Raw genomic sequence first — 7,329 nt, 5'->3', positions numbered from 1 at the left:
ATGATAGATGGATATATCATGGAGAACCTTTAGACAGACAACCTCAACATTTTGAAGCTGATACAGAGGCCCCTCATATGATGGGTGGTGGTGATGCTGGCATTGATTTCAAGGAAAAGGTTTTGCGAGATAATGCTGTTTTGGAGGAAGAGGATGGGCATGAAGATGATAGGATTCCTGACCTATTGAAGGATTTGTACGATGCTGAAGATCGTGCTGATGGACAGAAATCATTGTTTGCTGAGGTGTTAGAGGAGGCGAAGCGCGCAGCTCATGAAGGGGGTAAATTTTCAAGATTTACCTTCACCGTGAAGTTACTCCACATCAAGTCTTTCTATCGGATTAGCAATGCCGCATTCAACGCAATACTCCGTCTTTTGCCCTAATAGTTGTGTTCCCAGATCTTATGATGAAGCATTGAGCATAATCCGCAGGCTGGGGTTAGGTTATGTGTCAATACATGTGTGCCCAAATAACTGTGTCTTGTTTCGGAAGGATTTAGCAAAGCATGACAACTGTCCAAAATGCAATGCATCTAGGTGGAAAGATGCTGATGGGAAGAAGTCAATACCGGAGAAGGTACTGAGGCACTTTCCCTTGATACCAAGGCTACAGCGGATGTTCATCTCGAAGAAATCATCGCGTGAGGTACAGTGGCACAAGCTGAAGCGGCAACCTGTGGACAATGAGCTGAGCCATCCAGCGGATGGAGAGGCATGGAAAGAGTTTAACCGTATACATTTTGATTTTGCTGCAGATCCAAGGAACATAAAACTTGGCATTGCCACAGATGGGTTTAATCCGTTTGGGAACATGAGCACGTCTTATAGTATGTGGCCAGTTTTTGTGGTGCCGTACAACCTGCCACCATGGGCATGCATGGACCAGTCCAACTTCATGATGTCATTGCTTATCCCGGGTCCAGATTCTCCAGGAAAGGATTTTGATGTCTTTATGGAGCCCCTCGTAGAAGAACTGCTCCAGCTCTGGACTGGTGTACCTACATACGATGCCTTGAGTCCGGAAGAAAAGTTCAATCTACGTGTTGTGATCATATGGTCCATCCATGATTTCCCGGCTCTGCACACTCTGTCTGGGAGGATCACAGTGGGTTATCAGGCTTGTGTCCATTGTGACAAAGACCCTTGCTCAAAGAGAATAAGGAGCAAGATATGCTATATTGGGCACCGCCGCTTTCTTCACCGAAACCATCGCTGGCGAAGAAGCAAAGATTTTAATGGTGAGAATGAAACCCGTGACAAGCCAGCTGAATTCACTAAAGAAGAGCTAGAGCAGCAACTTGAAAAGGTGAAAGATGTGAGACCAGGAAAGCTGGCGAAGAAAAGAAAGCTTGAGGAAGGTCAATGTTGGGACCGGAGGTCTTGTTTGTGGGACCTGCCATACTGGGCTGATCTGAAATTAAGGCATAATCTCGATGTAATGCACATTGAGAAAAACATATGCGAGAATCTACTAGGGACGTTTCTGAACATTGAAGGGAAGACAAAGGACACGGTTAGTTCTAGGCTTGATTTGGAGGACATGGGCATAAGAGAAGATTTGCATCTACAGCACAATGAAGATGAAGATTCATTTGAAATTCCATGAGCATGGTATACAATGAATAAAGAACAAAAGCTTGCATTCTGTGAATTCCTAAGAGCGGTGAAATTTCCAGATGGTTATGCTGCAAACCTAGCAAAGTGTGTTACTTCTGATGGATTCAAGCTTTCAGTACTGAAAACCCATGATTGTCACATCCTCCTCCAAAGGATTTTACCGGCGGGCCTCCGAGGAATCATGCACAAGGATATATATGAAGCGGTTGCTGAGCTGGGAAATTTCTTTAGAGAACTGTGCTGCAAAACCCTCAAGTTAACTGTCTTGGAAAGACTTGAAAAAGAAATCCTAATTATTCTTTGCAAGCTCGAGTAGATTTTCCCTCCAGCTTTCTTCACCGTGATGGTCCATTTGGCGGTGCACTTACCCAAAGAGGCAATGCTTAGAGGCCCTGTGCAATACGGTTGGATGTACCCAATCGAAAGAAGGCTGCTTACTTGTAAGCGTTATGTGCGAAACACAGCAAGACCTGAAGGTTCTATTGCTGAAGCATATGTCGTTGACGAGTGCTTGACTTTTTGCTCTAGATACTTTGGTGATGTGGAAACAAGATGGAACCGGCCGGGCAGAAATAGAGAGCGGTCTGATTCGCAAAGTGGTGATGTCTCTGTTTTCAACCATGGTGTGAACTTTCTTGGAGCCTCACAATACTTGGAGGCTGGTGATGAGTATGACAAGATGGTTTTGTTTGTGCTCAGCAATTGCGCCGAGGTTCTACCATATATCGAGTATGTTATATCTTGTGCACTCATTATATTTTTTTTTTGCTTGGGTTGGCACCAGCCTAATGTTTTAATTCACATGTTTTGTTGGCATTGTAGGAAATGCAAGGAAGAGTTAAATCAGGAAGAAAGCAATATCAATGTTGATAAAAGGGTTGCCAAGGTGTTTGCTAAGTGGTTTAAGAATCATGTGAGATCTTTAGCCACATGTTTTATGTTTTCTGTGTTATTCACCCATTGTTAAATACCATTGTTTGCTAAATGGTTTATTTGTGCAGATTGGAAAGTTGCATGAGGAGAAGAAGGTCAGTGATGATCTATTTGCTTTGGCATGCTTACCGGATAAGCGAGTGAGAGTGTATTCAGCATGCATTGCTCACGGTGTCCGGTACCACAACGTTGACCACGAGGAAAAAAGGAAGACACAGAATAGTGGAATCGTCACTGAGGGGTCACATGATGGTGAGATCATTGACTTCTATGGTCAGTTGAGAAGCATCGTAGAGTTGCAGTACAACTCTAGTGGAGGCATCCATCGCTCGGTTGTCTTATTTCGCTGTGACTGGTTTGAGCTTGGTAGCAAGAAGAGGAGAGACTCTTTTGTCAAATATGATGGCCACTTCAAAAGCATCAACACTGCAAGGTGCTGGTATAAGAGTGATCCCTTTATTCTAACAACACAAGCAACAATGGTGTTTTATCTGCCAGACACTCTTTTGCACGGAAAATGGCGAGTTGTGCAAAACTTTCAGCACAGACACTTGTGGAGTGTGACTGAAACTGAAGTGGAAAAGGGCCCCGGTGATGGTGGACTAACATACCAAGATGATGACTCTACGGAAGTTCCGTTGCAAGCTGATGATGACTCTATGGAAGTTCCGGTGCAAAGCAGAGTGCGAAGGGACCGGGAACGTGTGATCATTGGTGCTGCAACAGTTGAAGGCATCAAGAAAAGAAGAAAGGTGGTAGAGGATGGACATGAAAGCGAGGATGAGGAAAACCGGACTGATCATACTATGCTGCAATATTGTAGTGATGATGAGGAAAACAGGAGTGGGCATAGAGTTCCTTGTTTTCGTATCGACAACGATGAGTAGCGAATGGACATGAAGGTAAATTTGGTCTCCTTGGTGATCCTTTTAACTCTCTGTAGTTTTCCTTCTTGTGCATATGCATGGTGATCTTGATGTACTGTAGTGGTGTGGTCTTATAAATTTGGTCTTTTATCTCCAGGTAGCAAAATGCTTGAAGATCCTGATGGCTGTAGTGGTGTGGTCTTATAGCATGGAGCTGATGGCAAAATGAAGTTGTGCTCAGAATGTTGTCAAAATGTTGTCCTGTAATGCAAAAGATTGCAAAATGATAATTTAGATATTGGTGATCATTTAGTTCAAGTTTTGGTTATCATACAGAATGTTGTCTAGTAGTTTTTGTGATCATGTAGTAGTTTTTTTGAACTGAAGTGGATGATGTCTGGTTTTGCTTCAACTGAATTTTAACTGAATTTTGCGCTATTTTAACTGAATTTTGCTTCAACTGGACCCATTTCATTGTGAGCAAAAAGATATGCGCCAGCGGGGACTCGAACCCACGACCATACGCTTGTTTCACTATGTTTCAACCACTGGGCTAGGAAGAGGCTGTTGGTTTTGTACTCTATGCCAACCCTTTTGACTATATCAAACTAGTCAAGTATCAAGCACACACCTCACTGACAAGTGGGCCACTCGACCCACTCACTGACAAGTGGGCCATTTTGCTATTGTACCAAAGCTACCAAAAATATGCGCGTGGCCAAAAAATATGCGCGCGCGGGGGCTCGAACCCACGACCGTGCGCTTAGTTCACTTGGTTTCTACCACTGGGCTAGGAAGAGGTTGCTGGTTTTGTACTCTATGCCCAGCCTTTTCAATGTATCAAACAACTCGCTGACAATTGGGCCTGCTCCTCCTCCTATCCACTAGACCCGCTCCTCCTCTCCGCCGCCACCGGCTTCTTCCTCTCCCACCGTCGCCGCATACTTTCTCTCCGTCGCCGACTCTCCGTCACCGTGGGTATGAATCCGCTTCCTCTTCCTCTTCCTATCTACTGTTATGATAGATTAGGGTTCTTGCCGCCGGATTAGGGTTTGATTAGGATGTTTTTTAGGGTGACAGCGACGCCTCCCCGGCGCCTCTGCTGGTCCGACGCCTCCCGCGCAGCTTGCCCTACGCCGTCGGCGACCACTTCTTCTCGGACTCCGCCGCGGTAAGCCATCCGCTTCATATCCTCTCTCCTTTCTCTTCTGGTCTAGGGTTTGAGAATCTAGGATTTGTTATGCATACTAGGCATCTATTGGTGGATTTAGGCATATTGTTCTTGGTGGATTTAGTATGCTCTGTTGGTAGTCACCTGACAGCAATTAACTGTTGCTGTGGTAGGTAGTGTGGTAGACATGCTGTTCTGTTGCTGTTGAATTCTGTGGTTGAACATGCTGTTGTGGTTATTCTTGTTGACAAGTCTTGTGCTGCAGTGGGATTCATGCATATGCAGGTGTAGTGACCTGCATGAATATGGGCAGAGTAGTAGCAGTAGTAGATGCCAACATTTGATATGCATGCATGCATTCTTGCTTGTTTATATTCTTTTAAACTGAACATGCTCAAGTATGGAAGGTTTACAATGCTGCTTGTTTCCTATTTCTGTCCAGTCATGTTGTTTAATTTACTATTGCTTGTTTCCTATTGCTTGTTTAGAGTAGAAGTGAGATGGCTGGCTTGGAAGGTTTTGAGTTCTTCGAGATCATAATTGAGAAATCTTGCAGTTGGAAGGTATATTTATCATCACTCTGCTGTCTAGTGCTTGATTGCCACAATTAACCACTGCTTGACCCTCGTTGTAGAGGCTGCCTGACAAGTTTGCGAAGATGCTCGCGGGCCGTGAGCCCCACAAAGTGAAGCTGCGGAGGCCGACAGCGGGCTTCACAGGCTGTGGAAAGTGTTGGTGGTGTTTGATGGTGAAGGCCACATGTACCTAGGGCCCGGCTGGGAGCATTTCGCCCGCGCCCATGAGCTACAGCTCGGGTACTTCCTTGTCTTCCGCTATGACGGCGACGCCATGTTCACCGTGAAGATGTTCGACAACACCATGTGCCGCATGTACTACCAGCACGACGACGATGCCAGTAAGCTCTCTGCCTCTCTTCTTCCTGTCCTTTTGGCTTCCTCTACCTGCACGATGACAACACCATGTTCACACTTTGTTGCATTTGGCCAGGCAATGGGAGCAGCAGCGGGGATGACGAGGAGCAGAGCGGGGATGACGACGAGGAGTAGAGCGGGGATGACGAGGAGCAGAGCGGGGATGACGAGGAGCAGCCTATTCTGGCTGACGACGAACATGCTATGGTGGTGGCTGACGACGATCCTGCTATGTTGGTGGCGGATGACGACCTTGCTATGGTGGTGGCGGACGACGACCTCGCGATGGTGGTGGCGGACGATGACCTCACGATGGTGGTGGCGGACGACGACCTCGCGATGGTGGCGGCACCTGCAATCCCACAGCTTGGCGACAGGACCATGCCAATTGTGGTAGAGGAGTACATCCGCGTTGGGATTTGCCACTCTGAGCGCATCAGGTTGATGAAGGAGAAGAAGGAGTGAAGGTGTTAAGAAGGTGTTCAGCATGTTAGGTTTAAGCTTGTTAGTGTAATATGAACATGTCAATGTTAAGTATGTCAGGTTTAATTTTGTGCATGCTCATGGATGTTGTATGACAGTGTCATCTAAACAAGTCATGTTTTTAACAATGAATATTCAGTTTGGTAATTGATGGGAATTGAAATTTTTTATGCATGCTCATGGATGAAAGATAAAATTATGGGTTTTTGTGCATGCTCATGTATGAAACAATATAAGTTTCATTTTTTGAATGCTAAAAACATGACTCAAACCCTAGCCACGGACGACCGCCGTGACTAAATCCGCCGGTTTTTGAAAACACCGTACAAATTCAAAGGGTGTGTCTAGGGCACATCTAGATGTGCTCTAGTTATTGCACATCTAAGTGAGTGAATCAAGCATAAAGAGAAAAGAAAAAAGAAAAAGGAAAATATCCACACGAATCTCGACATAAGATCAATGCCATAGGACTTAGATGTGCAATACTTATGGCACATCTAGATGTGCTTTAGCAAAACTGAAATTCAAAAACCGTTTTTCATTTTTTGAATGCAAAAGACATGCGTTTTTCGTGAAGCGGCTACAAGGAGGGGCACCCCAAACGGTGCCATTCCATGTCTATCTCAAAGTAGACCCTATTTTACGGACGGTCGCCAAAAAGCATGCATTTCCGACCCTCGTAGTTACTCCCGGCAATTCGGACCACCTTCGGCCGATTCAGCTGGAACCGGCTGGAATTTGAACTGCGGGTCCTCCATAGCTTGCCCGTTATTTTCACTAAAAATGCTTTTTAGCTTCACAGGTAGGCATTCCATCACAGAATCGACAACAGATTTGCACGGCTCAAACCCTAGCCACGGACGGTCGCCGCGACGAAATCGGTCGGTTTTTGAAAACACTGTAAAAAATTCAAAGAAAATCAAAATAATGGGAGACCTCCGCGTCACATCATCAAATGTGGCCTACCAACTAGCAAAAATACTAAACTTGCAAGACCGGCGTTTTCTTGAGCTACTCGGTATGATTTTAACCATGATTTCTATAAAGTTTACAAAAAAACCCTATTTTTTCTACACCCAAACCCAAAAGGATTTCCCTCCCACACCAAAATTTTCCCTCCACCAAAATTTCCCTCTCCCAAAATTTCCCTCCACTCCCTCTCCCACTACCAGGCAGGACCCACCACTCCCTCTCCCACTAACACACGGGATCCCCTCCCCTCCCAAAATTTCCCCATTCCCCTCCCCTCTCCCCGACGAACCCTAGCTTCTCCCTCCTCGCTCCGTGCCGCCCCGCTCCCACTCCCTCCATTCTCCACCTCCCCA

The sequence above is a fragment of the Triticum aestivum genome, chromosome 3A (assembly GCF_018294505.1).
Source record: "Triticum aestivum cultivar Chinese Spring chromosome 3A, IWGSC CS RefSeq v2.1, whole genome shotgun sequence".
Taxonomy (NCBI): domain Eukaryota; kingdom Viridiplantae; phylum Streptophyta; class Magnoliopsida; order Poales; family Poaceae; genus Triticum; species Triticum aestivum.
This window is presented reverse-complemented; position numbering follows the sequence as displayed.